Source organism: Schistocerca gregaria, chromosome 6 (genome assembly GCF_023897955.1).
Source record: "Schistocerca gregaria isolate iqSchGreg1 chromosome 6, iqSchGreg1.2, whole genome shotgun sequence".
Taxonomy (NCBI): domain Eukaryota; kingdom Metazoa; phylum Arthropoda; class Insecta; order Orthoptera; family Acrididae; genus Schistocerca; species Schistocerca gregaria.
Window position 1 is genome coordinate 403,963,186 of NC_064925.1, and position 24,666 is coordinate 403,987,851.

The window sequence follows — 24,666 nt, forward strand, 5'->3', positions numbered from 1 at the left end:
TTACTGGAGGAATTAATGACGTCCTGATCATATATCCTACAGTCATAGATCGCCCGTCGCTCTACCTTATAGGCAGCAGTTGGTCAGTCGGAACAAACGTGAGTGGTGTGTGTGTGTGTGTGTGTGTGTGTGTGTGTGTGTGTGTGTAGAAGACTTGCTGATCCCACAAGTACAATGGAGGTGCCTTGTTGGACCTGTGGATCGTGTGTGTTACTTAAACTTACTACCTCCGTTTTAACGAGGAGAACACAGTAAGTGTTATCATCCGATTTCCCAGGAACTTTCCTGAATGGAGGAGGAGTCAAAAAGCGGAACACATGTCTTCGCTTATCAATAGATACTCGACTGCTCCTGGAAAAACGACGGTCAAAGTTTTAGAGGTACTTTATGTGCTTGTCACGGTACAATATCCACAGTTGAAATGTTATCACCGTGATTAGTGTTAAGGCTTCTTAATTTTGCACCACGTGTTCGAAACCTGATTGTTGTTTTTATTTATTTCATTTTATTCTATTTTTGTAGTTTTCATTTATCTACTAGTGCCCGTTGAACGTTACTGCACGAATGCTTCTTATCGAATTAGGGGGATACGAGTTGTTATATTAATTGTAAAATTATAACTGGATTTCACAGGCGTTGTACGTTAATTATATGATGTATATGTGTATGCTATGTTGAGGGGTTACAATCTTATTAAATTTTTATATTCTGAAATTTCATTCTCTTATCTGTTCTTATACTTTATTCATATGTTTATTCTTCAGCAAAACTGGGTGCATTCCTCATAGTAGAAACTTTCGAAACACAGATATTCCGAACACCATCAACAACGTGCGAAGATATGTTTGCCACAGTGACATTTCTTCGTATGAATCTCACCTGGGAAAGAAACGTCTTTAACACTGTTGAAGATTTCGCCCGTTGGCGTTAATTTCTCGGCAAACCATGCATAACGGATTATTTTTCCGAAAACTGACGCTTGCAATTGGTTATGAATCAAGATACATTGCAGGGATTTCACCGAACACTATTTTAAATAATTTTCAGATTATTTTTTTAAATTCATTCACATGACTTACAATTAGTAGACGACTAAGGACAACGTTGTATCAGCATAACATTCGAGTTGTAATTTTCCACATATATGAGTATATAAATGAAAAACAAAAATTAAAGTAATAATCGGGTTTCGAACATGGGCAGCACAATTAACAGACCATAACGCTCACCACTGTGTTACCATATCCTGAGACAATATCACGCGGTAAAAGACACACGAAGTACCTCGAAATTACCTTGAAAACTTTGACAGTCGTCTTTTCAGAAATGGTCGGGTATCTGCGGATAAGCTGAGGTACATGTTCCCCCTTTCCATTGAGCGTAGTATCTGATAAATCGGGTTATGGTACTTGCCGTGTTCTCCTCGTAAGTAACATATCGGGCAACAAGTTTCCTCCAGCGAAGCCAAGTGCCAGGTTTTCAGCTTTCTCCCAGTTGACGTCCATCCACTGAAGATGATTGGTGTGCTACAGCTGCTAAAATTTTCAAAGTATTTCTCCAACAGTTGCTGCGGTGACGCCACCAACGCTGACATGAACATAATCTCTGACAATGTGACGTAACGATAGCGTACGCCGACCAATGAACACCTTTCAATGGAAGCGCAGCGTGGCCTCGCGGTTAGAGACGCCATGAAAAAACGGATTGCGCGGCGCCTCCCGCCGGAGGTTCGAGTTCTCCCACGGGCATGAGTGTGTGTGTTGTTCTTAGTTAATTTAAGTAGTATGTAAGTTTAGGGACCGATGACCCAGCAGTTGGGTCCCTTAGGAATTCACACCCATTTGAACACTTTTCTATGGACTATAAATGGTTGGTACGCTAGTCAATTGTTCCTGACGAAGACGATGAAAAATTTCATCGAAAGATCGAGATTTTACCCTGATTTAACGCGGCAAGTAAGCCGAGAACCTGTTATACAAATGCTGATATGTTTCCTTTGAATAAGACAAGTCTGATTTCCTTCCAGTTCCAACTTGTGCTCCTTCTCTAATGGCCTCGTCGCTGGTGATTATCTTGTTCACTTCCGAGCGAACTCTCACCTGCCACCAGCGACTATACCGCGACTCTTTAGCGTCCATGAGCTGTCGATACATTCATTGCATTGCATTATCTAATGATAAAATCAGGTCTCATATCTGCTCGCTAAGTAAGGCTGACAGCGATACACAGCACACCGTATTCGTATAACTGCTGTACACAGTTTAAGGTAAAATGAAACCACAATGTCAGTAGATAAAGACTTATTCAGAATGAAAACATTTGCTTGAGATTTACAGAGGTTATCCGCAAGGTAGAGACTCGAGACTAACAAAAATGAAAGAAGAATTTTTGTTCCGCTCTTAAAGAGACTACCGTTTCCTTTGTTGTCTGCATAATTAGCTAAAATTCACAATACGTCAGCTGCGGCATCATTTGTTTTGAAAAAAGTAAATGAAAAAAGTGACATCGATTCCAAAGTGACATTCGATTAGTTCTTGACTCATTTTATGCACATGAAAAGAGAAACAGCTGCTAAAAACTATCGCCAAACTGAAATTTTATGAAGATGCATAATATCAAAAGAATTTGTTATGAACTCCAAGAGAGAAGAAAGAATTTGCATGATGAAATAGGAAAAAAATATCAAAGCTGTCAGACGTTTAACTGCCAATACACTTCTTATGCAATACTAGTAAACATCGCCAACTATTCTTAGTTATGTAAGTTTACATACATTTTTGTTTGTCAGAAATTAGATGTACTCTTTATTACGATTGAGATGCTTGTAATTCACAGCCAAGATCCACTGGAGACGACAAAGGTTTTCTCATAAACTGTAAAGAATAAAGAAATGATTTTAGGATTGCACTGCAACAGAAGAAGAAACTCGGGTAGTTCAGAACGACCTGCTCTACGAAACCCTATCTCGGAACTCGTGGTCTAGGTGTTAGAGTTGCTACCTCCAAATCATGGGGTCCTGCGTTCAATTTCAGAGTATGGTGGAGATTTTATCCTTACCTTCATGATTGTCGACGGGCAGTCGCCAAAGTGGCGTTAAATGAAAAGAGTTGCACTATGTGCCGAAGAGCCCCACATGTCTTCGTACAAATGTCATCAAGAAAAAAACTCAAAAATTCTTCTAGATACATTGAGGGTCATTAAATTTGCAACACCAGGAAGACAGCATGTAACGAATATCAAACGTCATGAACTATAATACATGCTTACATCAAATGATTAGCATTTCTGCACAGCGGCACAAAGTTGTTGGGAGTAACTACATCTGCGGTCTGTATACACGGAAAGATTGCAGAGAAGGTTATTTATCCGGAAATTCCGTTACATGGAGGGTACTTGTGAGAAGACCATGCTGTGCCTCGTATAAAAAAAATTAACGTTTCCAGCAAGTGTCAGAATTCGACAGCAGCAAGATCGTGAGTTACACTACTGGCCATCAAAATTGCTACACCACGAAGATGACGCGCTATTGCACGAAATTTAACCGACACGAAGAAGATGCTGTGATTCGCAAATGATTAGCTTTTCAGAGCATTCACAAAAGGTTGGCGCCGGTGGCGACACCTACAACGTACTGAGACGATGAAATTTTCGAACCGATTTCTCATACACAAACAGCAGTTGACCGGCGTTGCCTGGTTAAACGTAGTTATGATACCTCGTGTAAGGAGGAAAAATGCGTTTCCGACTTTGACAAAGGTCGGACGGTAGCCTATCGCGATTGCAGTTTATCGTATCGCGACATGGCTGCTCGCGTTGGTCGAGATCCAATGACTGTTAGCAGAATATGGAATCGGTGGGTTCAGGGGGGTAACATGGAACGCCGTGCTGGATCCCAAAGGCTTCGTATCACTAGCAGTCGAGATGACAGGCATCTTATCCGCATGGCTGTAACAGATCGTGCAACCACGTCTCGATCCATGAGTCAATAGATGGGGACGCTTGCAAGACAACAACCATCTACACGAACAGTTCGACGACGTTTGCAACAGCATGGACTATCAGCTTGGAGACCATGGCTGCGGTTACCCTTGACGCTTCATCACAGACAGGAGCGCCTGCGATGGTGTACTCAACGACGAACATGGGTGCACGAATGGCAAAACGTCATTTTTTCGGATGAATTCAGGTTCTGTTTACAGCATTATAATGGTCGTATCCGTGTTTGGCGACATCACGGTGAACGCACGTTGGAAGCGTGTATTTTCGGATGAATCCAGGTTTTTCGGATGAATCTAGGTTGTGTGTACAGCATAATGACGGTCGCATCCGTGTTTGGCGACATCGCGGTGAACGCACATTGTTGTTGTTGTTGTTGTTGTCTTCAGTCCTGAGACTGGTTTGATGCAACTCTCCATGCTACTCTATCCTGTGCAAGCTTCTTCATCTCCCACTACCCACTGCAGCCTACATCCCTCTGAATCAGCTTAGTGTATTCATCTCTTGGTCTCCCTCTACGATTTTTACCCTCCAAGCTGCCCTCCAATGCTAAATTTGTGATCCCTTGATGCCTCAGAACATGTCCTACTAACCGATCCCTTCTTCTAGTCAAGTTGTGCCACAAACTTCTCTTCTCCCCAATCCTATTCAATACCTCCTCATTAGTTACGTGATCTATCCACTTTATCTTCAGGATTCTTCTGTAGCACCACATTTCGAAAGCTTCTATTCTCTTCTTGTCCAAACTAGTTATCGTCCATGTTTCACTTCCATACATGGCTACACTCCAAACAAATACTTTCAGAAACAACTTCCTGATACATAAATCTATATTCGATGTTAACAAATTTCTCTTCTTCAGAAACGCTTTCCTGGCCATTGCCAGTCTACATTTATATCCTCTCTACTTCGACCATCATCAGTTATTTTACTTCCTAAATAGCAAAACACCTTTACTACTTTAAGTGTCTCATTTCCTAATCTAATTCCCTCAGCATCACCTGATTTAATTTGACTACATTCCATTATCCTCGTTTTGCTTTTGTTGATGTTCATCTTATATCCTCCTTTCAAGACACTGTCCATTCTGTTCAACTGCTCTTCCAAGTCCTTTGCCGTCTCTGACAGAATTACAATGTCATCGCCGAACCTCAAGTTTTTACTTCTTCCTCATGAATTTTAATGCCTACTCCGAAGTTTTGTTTTGCTTCCTTTACTGCTTGCTCAATATACAGATTGAATTACATCGGGGAGAGGCTACAACCCTGTCTCACTCCCTTCCCAACCACTGCTTCCCTTTCATGTTCCTCGACTCTTATAACTGCCATCTGGTTTCTGTACAAACTGTAAATAGCCTTTCGCTCCCTGTACTTTACCCCTGCCACCTTCAGAGTTTGAAAGAGAGTATTCCAGTCAACATTGTCAAAAGCTTTCTTTAAGTCTACAAATGCTGGAAACGTAGGTTTGCCCTTCCTTAATCTAGCTTCTAAGATAAGTCGTAGGGTCAGTATTGCCTCACGTGTTCCAACATTTCTACGGAATCCAAACTGATCTGCCCCGAGGTCGGATTCTACTAGTTTTTCCATTCGTCTGTAAAGAATTCGCGATAGTATTTTGCAGCTGTGACTTATTAAACTGATAGTTCGGTAATTTTCACATCTGTCATCACCTGCTATCTTTGGGATTGGAATTATTATATTATTCTTAAAGTCTGAGGGTATTTCGCCTGTCTCATACATCTTGCTCACCAGATGGTAGAGTTTTGTCACGATTGGCTCTCCCGAGGCCGTCCGTAGCTCCAATGGGATGTTGTCTACACCCAGGGCCTTGTTTCTACTCAGATCTTTCAGTGCTCTGTCAAACTCTTCACGCAGTATCTTATCTCCCATTTCGTCTTCATCTACATCCTCTTCCATTTCCATAATATTGTCCTCAAGTACATCGCCCTTGTATAAACCTTCTATATACTCCTTCCACCTTTCTGCCTTCCCTTCTTTGCTTAGAACTGGGTTGCCGTCTGAGCTCTTGATATTCATACACGTGGTTCTCTTCTCTCCAAAGGTCTCTTTAATTTTCCTGTAGGCAGTATCTATCTTACCCCTAGTGAGATAAGCTTCTAAATCCTTATTTTTGTCCTCTAGCCATCTCTGCTTAGCCATTTTGCACTTCCTATCGATCTCATTTTTGAGACGTTTGTATTCCTTTTTGACTGCTTCATTTACTGCATTTTTATATTTTCTATTTTCTCCTTTCATCAATTAAATTCAATATTTCTACTGTTACCCAAGGATTTCTAGCAGCCCTCGTCTTTTTACCTACTTTATCCTCTGCTGCCTTCATTACTTCATCCCTCAGAGCTACCCATTCTTCTTCTACTGTGTTTCTTTCCCCCATTCCTGTCAATTGTTCCCTTATTTTCTCCTTGAAACTCCGTACAACCTCTGGTTCTTTCAGCTTATCCAGATCCCATGTCCTTAAATTCCCACCTTTTTGCAGTTTCTTCAGTTTTAATCTACAGGTCATAACCAATAGATTGTGGTCAGAGTCCACATCTGCCCCTGGAAATGTCTTACAATTTAAAACCACATTCCTAAATCTCTGTCTTACCATTATATAATCTATCTGATACCTTTTGGTATCTCCAGGATTCTTCCATGTATACAACCTTCTTTTATGATTCTTGAACCAAGTGTCAGCTATGATTGAGTTATGCTCTGCGCAAAATTCTACCAGACGGCTTCCCTCTTTCATTTCTTAGCCCCAATCCATAATCACCTACTATGTTTCCTTCTCTCCCTTTTCCTACTGACGAATTCCGGTCACCCATGACTATTAAATTTTCGTCTCCCTTCACTACCTGAATAATTTCTTTTATCTCATCATACAGTTCATCAATTTCTTCATCATGTGCAGAGCTAGTTGGCATATAAAGTTGTACTACTGTAGTAGGCATGGGCTTTGTGTCTATCTTGGCCACAATAATGCGTTCACTATGCTGTTTGTAGTAGCTTACCCGCACTCCTATTTTTTTTATTCATTATTAAACCTACTCCTGCATTACCCTTATTTGATTTTGTATTTATAACCCTGTATTCACCTGACCAAAAGTCTTGTTTCTCCTGCCACCGAACTTCATTAATTCCCACTATATCTAACTTTAACCTATCCATTTCCCTTTTTAAATTTTCTAACCTACCTGCTCGATTAAGGGATCTGACATTCCACGCTCCGATCCGTAGAACACCAGTTTTCTTTCTCCTGATAACGACGTCCTCCTGAGTAGTCCCCGCCCGGAGATCCGAATGGGGGACTATTTTACCTCCGGAATATTTTACCCAAGAGGACGTCATCATCATTTAATCTTACAGTAAAGCTGCATGTCCTCGGGAAACATTACGGCTGTAGTTTCCCCTTGCTTTCAGCCGTTCGCAGTACCAGCACAGCAAGGCCGTTTTGGTTAATGTTGCAAGGCACATTGGAAGCCTGTATTCGTCATCGCCATACTGGCGTATCACTTGGCGTGATGCTATGGGGTGCCATTGGTTACAAGTCTCGGTCACCTCTTGTTCGCATTAACGGCTCTTTGAACAGTGGGCGTTACATTTCAGATGCGTTACGACCCGTGGCTCTACCCTTCATTCGATCCCTGCGAAACCCTACATTTCAGCAGGATAATGCACGACCGCTTGTTGCTGGTCCTGTACGGGTCTTTCTGGATACAGAAAATGTTCGACTGCTGACATGGCCAGCACATTCTCTCAGCAATTGAAAACGTCTGGTCAATGGTGGCCGATCAACTGGATCGTCACAATACGCCAGTCACTACTCTTGATGAACTGTGCTATCGTGTTGAAGCTGCATTAGCAGCTGTACCTGTACACGCCATCCAAGCTCTGTTTGACTCAATGCCCAGGCGTATCAAGGCCGTTATTACGGCCAAAGGTGGTTGTTCTGGGTACTGATTTCTCAGGATCTATGCACCGAAATTGCGTGAAAATGTAATCACATCTCAGTTCTAGTATAATATATTTCTCCAATGATTACCCGTTTATCATGCGCGTTTCTTCTTGGTGTAGCAAGTTTAATGGCCAGTGGTGTATTAAACGTTACTTCTGATCGCGTTGTCTCAATCTCAAGACTGCCGTGCGGTTATGGAATCGATGGGTTCAACAGAGTCATACTCAACGTCACACACGAACTCAGCGGTCTCGCGGTGCCAGACTATAGCGCCTAGAACTGCTCGGCCACCCCGGCCGGCTATTCATATTTGCAATACACCTTATCATTCCCCAGTCTTTTGGCTACAAAACCATCGTCTTCTGCCTCAATAGCCCTCCCTTGACTCACCTACTGCTTACTACTGAGTGCATTCTTCATTGGGCCAAACAGATGGAAGTCTTCTATTAGGCGGCGAGGAATTCGATTGACACACACCTTTAAATGCCCCTACAGGTGGATGAGTGTGTCAGCACTACGAACAGAGACGTCCAGTTGAACAGCGAGGTGTCTGACTGTGGTCTGTCGATCACCTCAAGTGAGTGTGTCCGCATGTTGTAACATTGCAAGAATGACAGATGTGTCCGGCCCGCAGGCACGCGGGAATCGGACATGTTTCTTTTTTTTGCAAGTCCATTAATTTATTTATGAACATAACATCATTACAACAATACAGGAACAGAAAAATGTAATTTTGAATAACAGGTCAATATTTTACATAATCGAAATCCTTTAAAGAAAACAGAACTATATCAAATACAATTGAAATGTGTGACAAGATTTTCACAGAGAGCTTTTGGTAACAATTCTAATAAAATCAGTATGTGATGTTTGAAACTTTCCCGGCGTACTGATTGTTACATAAAAGCACTGGAGAACTGCCGTAAGTCAGTAACATCTTGCCACGATATTTCGGCACAAAGTCTTTTGGCCGTCTTCAGGTGAGTACTGCTGCAGAAGTACTGGCCAAAACGCGCTGAGCTCTGATATTTATTAAAGTCAAAGGGGGCTCCATTGCGCATGCGCTGCGCATGTACTGCTTAGCGTGCGCGTTCACAACTCCGTGCGCTGCGTTTGGCGCCCTCCGCGGTGAAAACTTGGCATTTCGATATCAGATCGATCTCCATCTTTATACCGATAACTACGATGGCACACTTGGTCATTCGGTGTATAGGAAACCGACCCATACAGATTTGTATCTGCAAGCTACCAGTTGCCACCATCCAGCGCAAACAATGGGTATCCTTAAAACTTTAATCCACCGTGCCCATACTATTTCTGACGTCGACAGTCTTCAAGCGGAACTGAAACACCTGCAAAAAGTATTCCTGATGAATGGCTTTTCAACTAAGCAAGTGAACAGAGCTATGCAGTCCTACAAACGGCGCAACAAGGAAGAAGAAGAGCTCGTCAGGTCAGCGGCTTATCTACCTTTCATTGGAAACATCTCGTCACTTTCGCCCTCCTCCTAAAATATCATCACTGGTGGGATCCGTTAAGGATGACCTGGGCCTACGTAAATCAGATGTCTACAAGATTCCGTGTGATTGCAGCAAGTCATATATAGGGCAGACTACAAGAACGTTGCAGGAACGTTTTGTGGAACACCAGCGGCATACTCGCCTTCTCCAACCTACCGAGTCCGCAATCGCTGAACATTGTATTTCTACTGGCCACTCTATGAATTACAGTGATACAAAAATTGTGGCTCAAACATCAAATTTCTGGAGTTCAGTTATAAATGAATCCATAGAAATAAAATTGTCAGACAGTGAGACTCTTATCAATCGAGATTGCGGTTACTAGTTAAATTCCGCTTGAAATCCTGCTGCAGAGAAACTTCGTAGTCAACGTAGTTATCGGTATAAAGATGAAAGATCGATCTGATATCGAAATGCCAAGTTTTCACCGCGGAGGGCGCCAGGCGCAGCGCACGGAGTTGTGAACGCGTACGCTAAGCAGTACATGCGCAGCGCATGCGCAATTCAGCCCCCTTTGGTTTTTAATAGCAGAGCTCAGCGCGTATTGGCCAGTACTTCTACAGCTGTACTCACCTGAAGATGGCTAAAAAGACTTTGTGCCGAAATATCGTGGGAAGATGTTACTGACTTACGGCAGTTCTCCCGCGTTTTTATGGAACAAAATCAGTATGAGTTGTGATATTTAAACAAAAATTGAAATAAGTGTATCATGTAAGAAAGTAAGAGAAAATGGAAACCTCTAACTAGAAAAGAGAAATAAAGAGATATACATCTAGCGAAAGTATTCACTGTAACTGAAGCATCCTCTGATATCCACACAGTAACGCAATTGATAAAGTGTTGGCAAAATGTTCGCTGTACTCCGGTGAACGGTGCAATCGTTGATGACATTCCCACAGGTAGGGCATGTACTGCACGGCGTCTCTCAGTTGTAGCTCAATAATGGCGAAAGCAGTGCGTTCGCAGTAGCCAGGCCTGCGCGTTGTAATTCGTTCTTGGGTGCAGTTTAAAGTCAGGAAAGAGAATCCACGTTGGTGTCACACTGGAAGGTGCAGTTCGGTTGATAAGCCCCATCATCAATCGGCATAACTCCCATACTCTCCACACGTAGCGGCACTCTATACGGTGCTCTGTGGTATCGGCATCTCCACACTGGCTGCATTCGTCCGTCTGACTAAGGTGAATGTCTGCTGGTCGCTGCTTAGTCGGAAAGGTGTCACTGACTACTCTGTACCACAGCGAACTGATGTCCGATGGCAGGAATGGGTTGTTAATATTAGCCGATACCTGCTTCCAGGCGACCGTTGGCATCCGTATTTCCAGTTTGTGCGCTGGTGGACAGCCTAGGAGAGCTTCATAGGTCCGTCGAGCCGGCGTATTCCGATCTGTAGCCGCCTCCAAGATGTAACTGCGTGCGAGATAAAATTCCCTGACGTAGGACATCTTGAAAGGGATGCCCACTATTGAAATTGGAGCGCATTGTGACTGAGGCCGCCATCTATCCAAGCGACCTCGTTGCCATGACGACAGACGCCTCATTGAACAACTCACCGTGCTTTTTGCTCACTGTCAGGCCTCCGTGGACATTCTGCAAGCGCCTTTGAATGTCTGCGATGCTCTTTTTTTCCGCCAAAAGAAACTCGATGGCAGCTCTCTGCTTGGAATGCACCTTCGTTTACAGACGGCATTCTGAAGGCTACATATTGCGCTGTCACGTATCGGAACTTCGTGAAACCAAAGGAGCTGAAGCGGCAATATTCCAAGTCGTCCCAAAACAAATTCTGCGTTTTTTTAAACCGACACTGGACGAGAAAAAAATGTGTTGAATTACTATTGAATGCTCCCCTTATACTTGCTTAGCCATACAGCCTCGTTACATACCTTGAGCCAGGAAATGGGCTTGTATGTTGTGCAATAAGTATCGACGTGAACTATGCAACGACGTTGGAGCACCGCGGATTGTCACCACGGCCACCACTGATACAGGTTCCCCTCGCGCCATGGCACTTAGACTAGAAGCAGGCGCGCCGAATAGTACTGCGTCCAACGACAGCGCTCGTCACAGAACTTGCACCACGTCATCTTTCAACACGAGTCATCGTTCTGGGCACAGCATCATGACGGAAAATTTCGTGGTGGTGACTCCGAAGAGAATCGAATTATTCGTCATCGTCATACAGGCCCCGAACAAAAGTGATGGTATCGTGCCACTGGGCACAAAACAGGATCGCCTCTCGTTCGCATAGCGGCTAATTTGGCCAGCAGCCGTTACATTTCCGGCGTGTTAAGATCAGCGGCTCACACTGTCTCCATGGCGTTACCTTTCCACAATATAATGCAACACTGCACGTTGCTGTGCTGTACTGATCTGCCCTGGTAAAGAGGGCGTCGCATTACTCTCCTTGGCGCGCATGTTCTCCAGGTCTCTCATCCACTGAAAACATCTGCCCATGAACTGCCGATAAACTGAAACACCCCCATTTACGAGGCATTACGTTTGATGAATTCCGGCAGCTTGGAATGACGTAGCTGTATCTGTCATCCACAGTAGCTGGACTGAAAGCCTAGCGAGGTAAGAGCCGTTGTTGCGGCCAGAGCCGTCAGCTCTGTGTACCACACTGTACACCCCCAGTTCACATAAAAATTCAGTCATGTATATCTACATCTAAATCTACATGGTTATTCTGCAATTCACACGTAAGTGACTGTCAGAGTGTTCATCGAACCAGTTTCATACTACTCTACCATTCCACTCTCCAACGGCGCGTGGGAAAAAGGAACACCTAAATCTTTCCGTTCGAGCTCTGATTTCTCTTATTTTATTATGATGCTCATTTGTCCCTATGTAGGTGGGTGTCAACAAAATATTTTCGCATTCGGAAGAAAAAGTTGGAGATTGAAAATTCGTAAATACATCGCGCAGCAAAGAAAACCGCATTTGTTTCAGTGACTGCCACCCCAACTCGCTTATCATATCAGTGGCACTCTCACCCGTATTGCGTGATAACACGAAACGAGCTGCCCTTCTTTGGACTTTTTCGATGTCCTCCGTCAATCCCACCTGGTAAGGATCCCTCACCGCGCAGCAGTATTCCAGCAGAGAACGCACAAGTGTAATGTAGGCTGCCTCTTTAGTGGGATTGTTGCATCTTCTAAGTGTTCTGCCAACAAAGCGCACTTTTGTTTCGCCTTCTCCACAACATTATATACGTGGTATTTCCAATTTAAGTTGCTCTTAGTTGGAATTCCTAGGTATTTAGTCGAATTGACAGCCCTTAGATTTGTGCGATTTATCGTATGCCCAAAATTTATCGGATTTCTTTTAGTACCCATGTGGATGACCTCGCACTTTTCTTTGTTTAGTGCCAATTGCTACTTTTCACACCATACAGAAATTCTCCCTAGATAATTTTGTAATTGGAATTGATCGTCTGATGATTTTACTAGACGGTAAATTACAGCGTCATCTGCAAACAATCTAAGGGGGCTGCTTGCGGAACGCCAGATATCGCTTCTATTCTACTCGATGATTTACAGTCTACCACTACGAACTGTGACCTCTCTGAGAGGAAATCACGATTCCAGTCACACAACTGAGACGATACTCCATATGCACGCAATTTTATTAATAGTCGCATGTGAGGAGTGGTGGGTGTCAAAAGACTTCTGGAAACCTAGGAATATGGAATCGATCTGGGATCCCTTGTCGATAGCACTCATTACTTCATGGGAATAAAGAGCAATCTGTGTTGCACAAGAACGATATTTTCTGAATCCTTGTTGATATGTATCAAAAAGTCATTTTCTTCAAGGTGATTCATAATATTCGAGTACGGTATATGCTCCAAAATCCTATTGCAAATTGAGGTCAGTGATATGGGTCTGTAATTCAATGGGTTACTCCTAATTCCTTTCTTGAATATTGGTGTGACCTGTGCTACTTTCCAGTCTTTAGGAACAGACCTTTCGTCAAGTGAGCTGTTGTATATGATTGCTAAGAAAGGCTCTTTGTGTCTGCATACTCTGAAAGGAACCTGATTGGTATGCCATCTGGACCAGAAGACTTGCCTTTAGCCGGCCGACGTGGCCGAGCGGTTCTACGCGCTTCAGTCTGGAAGCGCGCGACCGCTACGGTCGCAAGTTAGAATCCTGCCTCGGGCATGGAGGTGTGTGATATCCTTAGGTTAGTTAGGTTAAGTAGTTCTAAGTTCTAGGGGACTTATGACCTCAGATGTTAAGTCCCATAGTGCTCAGAGCCATATGAAACATTTTGAACATGGCTTTCTTAAGTGATTTGAGTTGTTTCGCAACACCTAAGATATCTATGTGTTCTTCCTACCATACTGCCTGCGCAAGATGAATAAAATTTCGTCATTTGCTAATTGTCCTGGTTTTGGCCAGCAGTGTAATAATGCTTCTTTTTTGCTATGGCAAGAAACCTCTTCTTTTTGTTTTGTTTTACTGTGGCAAGGAAGCCCTGCACCAACTCCTCATCATCAATTCAGATGTTTAAGATGGAATATTGAAAATGATGTCGATTATCGGGAATAAACGGCGAGGAATGTTCTAGCGTGGTGTTTGTTTACCTGACGGCAGACACAGTCAACAAACTTTTCTTGGCAGACAGCTGCTGCAGTCCTAGACGCGGCAAATGTTGGCGCACAGCCCACATACCGCAACCATGACACTGTCAGTTGTTTCCAAAGGTGAAGCACCACTAACGATCAAGATTTTTGTACGTAACAATGAAGTTGTGTGCCTTACACGTGAAGCAGTACTGACCGTACGACTTACAAAGGGACCGCGTTTACTCGTTATCACTGAGGTAATCCAAACTTAAGGTATGTGCAGGTCTTGGCCAGAAATGAAACTGAAAGACGGCCAACCTCTTAGAAAAAAACAGATTTTTGGCGGGGATTTGGCGAGGCATTAGCCATTTATGTTAGCGTAATTTCCAGAAAGTGATTGGCGTAGTGGAAAGAATGTAGAACAGTAAACTTGTAAGTAGGCTGTATAGGTTTTCTTATTGGTAACGCCACATAGCGCTCTGTATGAAAAATCACTGGCTGTGCTGTGCGCAGTCTGTGGCTAGATTGCATTGTTGTCTGCCATTGTAGTGTTGGGCAGCGGCAGCTGGATGCTAACAGCGCGTAGCGTTGCGCAGTTGGAGGTGAGCCGCCAGCAGTGGTGGACATGGGGAGAGAGATGGCGGAGTTTTGTAATTTGTAAGACTGGATGTCATGAACTACCATATATATTTTGACTATTAAGGTAAATACACTGTTTGTTCTCTATTAAAATCTTTCATTTGCTAACTATACCTATCAGTAGTTAGTGCCTTCCGTAGTTTGAATCTTTTATTTAGCTGGCAGTAGTGGCGCTCGCTGTATTGCAGTAGTTCGAGTAACGAAATTTTTGTGAGGTAAGTGATTTGTGAAAGGTATAGGTTAATGTTAGTCAGGGCCATTGTTTTGTAGGGGTTTTTGAAAGTCAGATTGAGTTGCGCTAAAAAATATTGTGTTTCAGTTTAAGCACATTCGTGTATAATTGTTCAAAGAGGACGTTTCACATAGACCAGTCTTGTATAATTTTTCAAAGGGGACGTTTCATATGTCGACCCTTAGGCAAGGATACCTCACTGGAATCTTCTGATTTTTTCTTGTAGTTTGTGTAATTAATGTAGATTTTGTTTATTGCTAGCGCGAAATTGTAGAGAGAATCTCCTTTGTAGTTGTAGTCTTTCATTGTTGTACAGTACAACAGTTGTAGCAGGCATGTAGAGTTGCACCAAGTATTTCGCAGCTGCGCTTGCAATTAACTAGATATTATTTTCTATGTTAATGTATTCTCTTATTTTTGTCCTTCAAATTGTTTTTTTCTGTGTTGTCGTGTGAAATATTGTGACAATAATGGCGTGTGAAAAACGTAATACTAGGCTCCAAAGTAAACTGAGAAATGACAGTGAAGACGAAAGCAGTGTGTTAGCGCCACCGAGTAATGAATTAACTCATGTTCAAAGTAGTAATTTGGTAATTGTACATAGGGAAATGGAGCGGGCTGCAAACAATGGTGTAGACAGTGAAATAAGTAGTGAACAGGGAACAATTATCGATCGATCGGTCGGCAACAGCTCGCCTCAGGATTCCGAAATGACAGGACACATTCTTGCAAATACTGTAGATTCAGGTTTTGCGTCCTCACCGCTTTCTCAAATAAGTCAATATACATTTTCTGTTTTTCAAACTGCGAATATTGTCGGTTCAAATGCATTGCCGAATAGCACTAAGGAACATGTTTCAGACACCAGTGCATTGTTATTACAATTAATGCAACAAATGGGACAAAAGCTTCAAAAGTTAGACACAATGGAACTAAATTAGAGACAAACACAGCAAAAGCTTCAAAAGTTAGACACAATGGAACAAAATCATAGACAAACACAGCAAAAGCTTCTAAAGTTAGACACAATGGAACAAAATCTTCAAAAGTTACACACAATGGAACAAAATCAGAGAAAACACAGCAAATGTTAGACACAATGGAGCAAAAGCTTCAAAAGTTAGACTCAGTGGAACATACACTTGAACAAACACGTGAAGATTTAAATACTGAGTTACATAACATTGAATCCAAATGTCAAAAAGTCTGTAATGACGTAAAAACACAAATTTGTGAGCATTTCCAACCTATTTTTTCGCGGCATGAAAATGCATTATAGAATCACGAAGCAGCCATAAAAGAACTGCAAACTATTGTTCATGAAAATCATTAGACCTTGCAAGCTAAAATTGACTCAGTTGCATCTACCGATTCGCTTACGCAACTTCCAAAAACTCAAGAAAACTTAAAGGACACAGTAGATACTCTGCAAATTGGTTCAGAAAGACCCATGGAGGACATTAGTTCATTAACAGAGAAAGTAGTTGAACTTTCGGATCAGCTAAATAATTTATCTACGAAGGTAGGTGATAATCTGAATGACACAAAACCGGTAGTCTTTAATGACACAGAAGAGTTCGAACAAATTAGGAAATTCAAACAAAATCAGAATCAAATTAATACGCAACACCAAAGAGAAATCCGGGAAGTACAAGATCAGTTGACACACGTAATACAAGAATTACGTATTTCAGAGGACACTCGCACTCCAATACGGGAAGAGGGACATAAAAATACGGAACTGCCACAAAATAATAACACAGGGCACTTTGGAGATTATGAAAGAAATTGGCAAAGTACACAATGACCGATATGCGACCCGCCGACACGAACATTTTGACTATAAGCTGTTCATTACTACACGTAAATTCAAAACATTTAAGAATTCTGGCAACGACATTCATCCACAAGCTTGGCTCCATCAATTCTCTCATTGTTTTCCTTCCAACTGGTCACTAGAGCACAGATTAGAATTTATGTGTGGCTACTTAGAGAATGAACCAGCTGTAAGAATGCGATCGGTCCTTCACGATTGCCACAGTGAAGGAGAATTTTACCATGCCTTCCTCTCAGCATATTGGTCCCAAGCCACACAAGACCGAGTAAAACATGGCATCATGATGATGAAACATTTCGAACAATCTGAATTTTCCAGTCATGTGAAATATTTTGAAGACATGTTGCACAAGAATCAGTACCTGTCAAACCCATATAGCCCTTCAGAACTCATCCGCATTTGCATAATGAAATTGCCTGAACATTTAAGGAATATTATTTTGGCAGGGAGTTGCAAAGACGACACTGAAGCTTTTCAGGGACTCTTACAAGAATTAGAAATTCACACAGACAGTCGCGGGATGCGAAAACAGGAAAACTATTTTTGAAAGGGGATGTGAACAGAATACAGAAAGCAGGTTTAGATAGGACTTTTTGGGAATAATGATGAACTAAGGGAGATCTCTATGCAAAACACTGCAGTAAAACAAACCCTGTCCTTTCCTTTCATATTATCCCGTTATGTGTTTGCGTACCCTTGTGTATTTGTTTTCTTCCTGTCTCTGTGTACTGTTTCATAGATTTTTTGCTCTTCTGGTAGTAAGCTACATTCAGTATGATGAGGAATACTGTTATCCTCAAATATAATTTGCATTAATAACATTTTATTTACCTTGTAAAGATGTTTACACATTATTTATTCTGTTTTGTTTTAATGCTCGTGTGTGAAGTTGACGTTTCAAAAGTTATTCTGATCTTTTATGTATGTACTTATGTCGTAATTTTTGTAACACTGATGTATTTGCTATTTCGATTCTTTTGTAAAGCCTGTACTACTACAAATGTTATCTGTATTGTTATGTTCCTTAATGATATATTTTGTACCTTTGTTATTGTATTCTTATGTTATAAAATTGTAATTGACACCAGTTCATCAAATTAAGTAACTTGTAAATTACATTTCACTGCACACGTTTCTGTTGGTCATAGTATATGGACAATATGTGAGAAGTAGGGACTGATAGTGTTTGCACATGTGTTAATAACTCAGTAAGGGACTGGATAACAGCATTGCTGATTCTAAGGACATTTCAAAAACAATTTTTCTGAGTGCACAAGTGGTGATTATGGACTTGTTATATTAGCCGCAAGACTCTTCAATGGTGATTGTGCTCCTGCACAGTCAAACAGATGGCTGCTAGCCATCTCTACAAGGACTACAGTGGGTCTACACCTTTGATGACCCACCAGTACCATTATTTATACAAGGACTGCAATGGGTCTGCGCCTCTGGTGGCGCACCAATACCGTAATCTCTACCAGGACTACAATGGGTCTACTCTGTGTTGACCTACCTACCAATATCCTTCAAAACTTCGACAGACTCTGCTGTGGGTTTTCTCTGGTGTGGCCCATTATCTGTCTGCATGTCAAGAGTCAGCACTGTCTTTCCGTTGGAAGGACAACACTACTTCTTCAAGACTGCATGGAAATCCACTACTTCCGTGTGCATTTTCTTTTACTACTCAGACTTTGAGAAAAACACTGCTATTTTACTTTGATGAATAATCAGGACTGTCTTTAAGGACTGTTAGAAAATTTTAACTTTTGACCAACATTGTATCAATAAGTGTGTGCATTTGTTATCTTTGTTATAGTAATTATGAAAAATTTTATCAAATCATTATTGGCCACTGCCCAAAAAAATTTGTAAAATTTTTTGTGGGGAGCATGGGAGCTATGGAAGTAGGCTGTATAGGTTTTCTTATTGGTAACGCCACATAGCGCTCTGTATGAAAAATCACTGGCTGTGCTGTGCGCAGTCTGTGGCTAGATTGCATTGTTGTCTGCCATTGTAGTGTTGGGCAGCGGCAGCTGGATGCTAACAGCGCGTAGCGTTGCGCAGTTGGAGGTGAGCCGCCAGCAGTGGTGGACATGGGGAGAGAGATGGCGGAGTTTTGTAATTTGTAAGACTGGATGTCATGAACTACCATATATATTTTGACTATTAAGGTAAATACACTGTTTGTTCTCTATTAAAATCTTTCATTTGCTAACTATACCTATCAGTAGTTAGTGCCTTCCGTAGTTTGAATCTTTTATTTAGCTGGCAGTAGTGGCGCTCGCTGTATTGCAGTAGTTCGAGTAACGAAATTTTTGTGAGGTAAGTGATTTGTGAAAGGTATAGGTTAATGTTAGTCAGGGCCATTCTTTTGTAGGGGTTTTTGAAAGTCAGATTGAGTTGCGCTAAAACATATTGTGTTTCAGTTTAAGCACATTTGTGTATAATTGTTCAAAGAGGACGTTTCACATAGACCAGTCGTGTACAATTTATCTAAGGGGACGTTTCAAACTGAAGGTCGTGAGTTCGTCTACATATTCGGAAACCTTTTTATCACAAATTTTACGTTACACACACTGCAAATATACTGGAATAATATTCAGTACATCCCACTCATCAATATTTTCATAAATTTGTAAATAGGCTGTTCAGGTTTTTATACTGGTAACGCCACGTAGCGCTCTGTATGAAAATCACTGGCTGTGCTGTGTACAGTCTGTGGCTGGTTGGCATTATCGTAATATTCGCTATTGTAGTGTTGGGCAGTTGGATGTGAACAGCGCGTAGCGTTGCGCAGTTGGAGGTGAGCCGCCAGCTGTGGTTGATGTGGGAGGAGAGATGGTGAAGTTTTGAGGGCTGATGATCTGGACATGTGTCCATCAGACACAGTAAGACTAGATGTCATGAACTGATATATATATATATATATATATATATATTAATCAGTAGTTAGTGCCTTCAATAGTTTGAATCTTTTATTTAGCTGGCAGTATTGGCGCTCGCTGTATTGCAGTAGTTCGAGAGACGAAGATGTTTGTGAGGTAAGTGATTCATGTAAGTTATAGGTTATTGTTAGTCAGGGCCATTCTTTTGCAGGGATTATTGAAAGTCAGATTGCGTTGCGCTAAAAATATTGTGTCAGTTTAGTAATTGATCAAAATAAGTAAAGAGAGTAATGTCTGAGTACGTTCAGTTTTGCTCAGCTGTTTGAAAATCAAATAACGTAAGGGATTTATCAGCAGAGTTATTCATAAATTTTTCTAAGGGGAGGTTTCTAACGGCATGAAAAGGAATGGCAAATCAAAATTTGGGTTACAAATTATTTTCGAGGAAGGGTTATAGTACGTACAAGACAACTTCTTATATAAAATTAGACGGTTTTATTGCTTTACGTTTGATGATTTACACATCCTGAGGTAATATTCATCGAGTAAACAGGGATAGCAATAATTTCCTCGTCATCTAAATGACAACTTTTTACAATTACATGGTTGTTTTAAAGTTTCTGTAGATAAATAAACTTGGTTTACATTCACAAGAGATGCTCTCTCATCGCGCACTCTGGTAGCAAACCTTGCCTAACGCATTGTTTCCCCAAATATTGGCGTGGATATCTGAAGGCGTACAGCGGAAACTATTTCGGTGCAGTCTCTTCCGGATGTGATTTCTTTTCTCTGTCTCGACGAGATAAGAGCAATTTTGAAGCTTTTTATCAAATTCTTAAGGTGACGATGAAAATAAACACTAGTGGAGTGATTTTTAGGAAAATCTCTTTAATAGTGCAGGATGGCAACCCTTCTTCATCTTGAAAAATCTCGTTGTGTAATTGTGGACCAGTTTGTGCTCCCTACGAGTCAACAGAAAGAATTTGTTTTGCTTCATGCAGGGTTTGATTTTTATCACATACAGTTCAATGTCGTATCATCTCGGTTTATTTGCAGTGTAAGTAACGTAAAAATTGAAAGTAAAAAAGAAGACTTGCGCGTGGTTTACCACCAGAAGGAGGTCCTTACTCATTGGTCTGAAGATGACCATAGATGTTGTCGAAACCGGCCACCGGAATAAATAATTTGTGATCAAGACTGTTTCTGATAGTAAAAAAAAGGTTGAACGGCATCTACACTATTTTCAGAAGAGGTTTTAAGGTATAAAACAAGAGTAACTGAGTGTAGTCGAGGTGATCAGATTAGGAAATGAGACTCTAAAAGTCGTAGATGAGTTTTTCCATTTGCGCAGAAGAAATGAAGATATACATAACAGACAAATAATAGCAAAAACAGCGTTTCTCAAAGAGATAAAGTTCTTAATATCGAGTATAAATTGAAGTGTTAGGAAACCTGCTCTGAAGATATTTGTGTGGAGTGTATCCATATATGGAAGTAAAATGTAGATGATAAACAGTTCAGACAAGGAAAGAATAAAAGCTGCTGGAACGTGATGTTACAGAAGAATACCGAAGACTGGATAGGTAGACCGAAACGCTAATAAAGATATAACGAATCGAAACGGGATGAAAAAAAATGTATGGCACAGCTTGACAAAAGGAGTGTTTGATTGGTAGGGTACAACATGAGTCATCAAGAAATAGTTAATTTGCTAATGGTGTGAACTGGTGGTTGGGTGGGAAGGTTGGGGTGGGAGGAGTGGGGTATAAGTGATATAGAGGGATACTAAGGCTTTACTATAGGACAGACTAACGTGAAGAGCTAAAGCAATCCAGTCGTCGGACTGAAGATCACAACGATAACAACAACGCTTATATATGTTAAATTGAGTCTGTTTCATTTCTATATTTAGCCAGTTGACTAGCTATATCCGTTTGTGATTAAACTGTTTGTGAAATAAAGTGATTTGTAAAATAAAGTGATTCACTGTAGCAGCTGTCGGAGTTTTGAACATTACTTTGTATGGATGATGAAAACACTTGCGAACTGGTCTGGAATTAGAGAGAGCGAAAGTCGTTTTCCATTGCGCAGTTCGACTAGCTGGCCAATAGTGAGGTCCCTTTCAGGCGCTGTCAGGAGCTGATAACTGGCTCATACGAGTCGATGGCTTTTTCACCTCCTTCATAGTGATCGCTCAACATCTGATGCTGTTCACAAGCCATGTTAGCCTGTCAGGCCTGGTAACGACATGAAAATGAACAACACTAATGCACCCTAGTGGCTGTTCTACCCACCACAGAGAACTGCAGCCCTAATCATTTACGTGCACACCAATGTCCTGAAGTAACAAATGTCCCATTGCAACATTGCTGATATACCACTTCATTACGCTTTCGTGCAATGTTCAAGATTAACAATTTGCTCGTCGCTCTGTGTTTCAAATAGTACATGATATTCCAATTAATAAGTGTAATGCAGCATTAATTCTTTCCGCAAATGGCACAAGAACTATATTCAGTCGTAATAGATATATAGCAACGAAAAAAGTACAAATAATGTATTTAAAACAGTTATTGACTATTTTTCTGCGAACGTACGAGCAGAGCCAGACGAGTTTAACAATATCCTTGTTGATTCCTACACACGAAAGCCTTGTTTTCCAAAAAGGTCATAAAAAGTTACCATAAAACCTGTTTCATATTTCTACAAAAGACTGACGTCAAAGTTACAGTGCACGTGCCCGACGACCTTTCTTGAAAACATCTCTGCACTTTTTTCCAGTCGTTTGATACCCACGTAGCGTCCTACGGCAACTTGCTACTGTGAGAGAGTGAGGGTATATATTCTTCAAGTGGTCACGGATTTTAACATGAAAGTCCGGTTGTACATCATCTTGGCGAAACATCATCATCACCCGAACAGGAAAAGAGAGAATCAACAATTGTGGCAATACGTCTCGAATGAACCACAGGTACCACATGGAGAGAACTAATTCCATCCGCAAATGGCATGATATATACAAACCACCCTAGCATGCATATATCAACAGAGGAAATCGAAAATAATGTATTTAAACGTATTATTAACTGCTGTTCTGCGAATGGTTTCTGTTTTAATCAGAAAAACGGACATATCTTTAGCTACACATCAATTCGTTAACACCAATGATGTTAAAACATTGTCAAGAGTTAACAAGTAGCGTGGAGCCTTCAAAATCTTTAGATTTACGTACATATTCATTGAAACAGAAAAACACCCATTAGGGGTTGTTACCAACTTGGTTCAGGTATTTTTGAATTTTCTGCCATTGAGAGTACAGTAGACAACAGGAACAAAAAAAGGAAGGTATACACACAGCGACAGTTGTCAACAGTACACAACGTAAACACACACATGTTGATCACAAAATGTAAAATGCAAGTGATACAAGAAATTTGTGTTACAAATGTAGAAATACGAGAGCGTTCAATAAGTAATACAATACATTTTTTCATGACTTTTTCTGTTTAGCGTTGTTCCTTAGTTGCTTCAAAATTCTTAGAGATATATTCCGTCCATGCAACTATATGAAAGGTAGTTTGTTTATTGCCATAAGCGCTTCGCTTCTTTTATTTGTGAAGCATCTTCAATGCCCTGTAATAAATGTTTCTTTTTATACATATAATAAATGTATTATGTGGTAGTTACAATATATTACTATGTTACATTTTGCCATGTTTTTCTCTTGTTTTTTAGATTAGAATCAACTTTTGTAACACAAATTTCCTGAGGTGAAATTATCGTTCTGTGTTACGATTTCCAGCGTTGTTAGCCCATGTGTGTGGTCCTGGAAATGCCTTCACTAGTCTCCATGCTCCAGCTGGCCAGTTTCTGGAGTTCTTTCACCCACATTTGCTATGACACATCGCTTGTATCACTTGCATTTTACATTTTGTGATCAACATGTGTGTGTTTACGTTGTGTACTGTTGACAACTGTCGCTGTGTGTATACCTTTCTTTTTTTGTTCCTGTTGTGTATGTCTCTTGATACTTTTCATTTGTTTTCTGTGTGTGTGAGTGTCAGTGTGTGTGTGTGTGTGAGTGTGTGTGTGTGTGAGAGAGAGAGAGAGAGAGAGAGAGAGAGAGAGAGAGAAGGGAAGTGAGGAATATTCATTGATTATTTATTCTGGTTATGTTTCAGATCTCTGTTTCTTATTATTTTAGTGGTTAACATGATCAGAGAGTTATTGCTTATGTGGATTTCGTCATTAAGCACTTTCTTTTACATTGTAGATTGTGTGATAAGAAAATAATGCAATACTTTCCCATGATGGTCTTGTAGACAGCTGTTTAAGTATTTAAGTATTTTATCTGCAGCATCAGACTCTAAATACATTCTTTCAGGAATACAATGTACATTCTTGTCTGGCTCGAGCTAACAGAGACTGTGGTCTTGTGCGTGTGAGTTGCGTTTGCGTCAGTGTGTGTTGTCTAAGTTCGACAAAGGCCTTGTTGACCGAAAGCTCACTTTCTGACAGTCCTTTTGTTGTGGGGTATCTTCGATCCACCATCTCCGTTATATGGTGAGTAGCAACTATCTTTCTCGCAATATTTTTGTATTCCATCCTAGAATTTCCATTGTTTGATTCCTTTCAGGAAATGTCTTATACATAACTTAATACCGTTCAAAAGGAATAACAATGTACATAACTACAATACGAGAGGAAAAATGACATTCATTTACTCTTCAGTAAAACTTACTGTAAGTTAATCTTTGATCGTTTTCTTAATGACGCAAGACGCATGACTGATAGCACAGTTGTAATTGAGATTAAAGTCAAAAATTTTTTCTGCAAAACTTCCTGTACTCCACTGAAAAAATATTTGTTTGAGCATGTGTAGTCTATATATGGAAAGAGAATCATATGCTTAGTTGTGTTGTTAAATCAGTTTTTCTGTTGTCTGAATACGTATGTAATATTTGTTACGGAACCTCATCTGAACCCATTTCGTTCGATAACTTAAATCTCTACGTACTAGTGACATGAAACA